Below are 2,130 nucleotides of genomic sequence, written 5' to 3' on the forward strand. Positions count from 1 at the left end.
GTGCAGTTGTTTTAAGTTAATAACAAGGGGAAATTGCTTCCACTGACAATTATGACCAGTCCCATCATTTGGATTAGTACATCTGTTAGCTGAATTTCATGACCTAAGGCTGAGTTTTAAAAATTTCAATTGTCTGGGGCGCCTGGGTGGCGCAATTGGCTGAGCGTCCAACTCTTGTTTTCCAACTAGGTCATGCATGATCTCAGGGTCGTGAGACTAAGACCCATGTTGGGCTTGGCTCTCAGCATGGAGTCTGCTTAAGTTTTTCTCTCCCTCTCCCTCTGCCCCTCCCTGGTGCACATGTGTGCACAAGCTCACTCTCTCAAATCTTTTAAAATATTTTAAACATTAAAAAATTCCAATTTGGGGGCACCTGGCTGGCTCAGTAGAGCATGCAACTCCATCTCAGGGTTGTAAATCTGAGCCCGACATTGGGTGTAGAAATTACTTAAAATCTTCAAAAATTCTAATTGGCAATTTTGTGGCCTGTTACACTTAAGTTATAAGAACTTGAATTCTGGAGGATCCCTGGATGGCTCAGGATAGCACCTGCCTTTGCCTTCAGCCCAATGTGTGATCCTGGAGTCCTGGGGCCGAGTTCCATACCGGGCTCCCTGCATGGAGCCTGCTTCTCCCTCTGCCTGTGTCTCTGCCTCTCTGTGTGTGTCTCTCATGAATAAATAAAATCTTTAAAAAAATAAAAATTAAAATTAAAAAAAAAAAAAAGCAAAGCACTCCCAATTCTCATTTCTTTTCCTCCATCTTGAAGCAGAGGAATATGGCCAGGACTTTCTGGAGACAAAGGGAGTAGATAAGTAGCCAAGATGTTATGGATGCTCATTTCTTTTCCTCCATCTTGAAGCACTACTCCTTAACTCCTCAGCAGAGGAATATGGCCAGGACTTTCTGGAGACAAAGGGAGTAGGTAAGTAGCCAAGATGTTATGGATGCTCATTTCTTTTCCTCCATCTTGAAGCACTACTCCTTAACTCCTCAGCAGAGGAATATGGCCAGGACTTTCTGGAGACAAAGGGAGTAGATAAGTAGCCAAGATGTTATGGACGCATATCATATGTATGACATGGGACATGTACCAATGAATCTATGTGGGAAACTAAGTACTAACCTACCAGCCTCTCCTCAATCTTAATTTCAAATCCTCACTGATAGAATAACCCTATGACTAAGAGCTTTTCTCACTTATGTCAAAAGAAAAATCTTAGCCACATTGCCCCAGGCTCCTCTGACAAACACACAACCAGTAAGTGGGCTGATTTTAAAACCTAACTGAGGGGGGATGCCTGGGTGGCTCAGCAGTTGGGCTTCTACCTTTGGCTCAGTGTGTGATCCTGGAGTCCCGGGATCGAGTCCCACATTGGGCTCCCTGCATGGAGTCTGCTTCTCCCTCTGCCTATGTCTCTGCCTCTGTGTGTGTGTGTCTCTCATGAATAAATAAATAAAATCTTAAAAATGAATTATAATAATAATAAAAACCTAACTGGGAATTCCCATAAGTTACAGTAAATATAGATGAAAATAAGCAGTATATGCATAAACAAGTTCAGAATCATACATTATTCTCAGAAATCATACCCCAGTGTAAAAGCAAACCTAGATGAAACTAAGTAGTAAATATAAAAACAAACTCAGAATCACACATTCTTTTCAAAAGTAACTTCCCAGTGTGAGTTAGTATATGGCTCCAAGACTTAACCCACTTCATTTGTCCAGGCACAGTGTTCCTTTCCTTCTGGGCGAGGGGAAGGAACTTGTCCCTCTTAAGTCCAAACAAAGAGAGACTGCAAGGTCACATACAGTGCTCAAGTCCTATGTTGGGTTGCTACGCTATGAGGTTTAAACACAATATATTCCTTCAGTTATTCAGAGAAGAATTCTGAGCCTATGAGGCAAAAGGCAAGTTAATACCTTGTAGGGCTGCTTAGGGGGTTGGTGGCAATTTTATTTAAAAACACGTTGAACAAGGCCCAGCATGTACAAAATTCACATCATAGCTATTATGTTTATTATCATTCCTGGCTATTTGGAAGGCTCCTTTCTACTCCTTCCCGAGGGCAACTGGTTTATGCAGTCCTTAAAGCACTTCCTTCCTATAATAAGGATGGAGAGGAA

Source organism: Vulpes lagopus, chromosome 5 (assembly GCF_018345385.1).
Source record: "Vulpes lagopus strain Blue_001 chromosome 5, ASM1834538v1, whole genome shotgun sequence".
In the NCBI taxonomy this organism is placed as follows: domain Eukaryota; kingdom Metazoa; phylum Chordata; class Mammalia; order Carnivora; family Canidae; genus Vulpes; species Vulpes lagopus.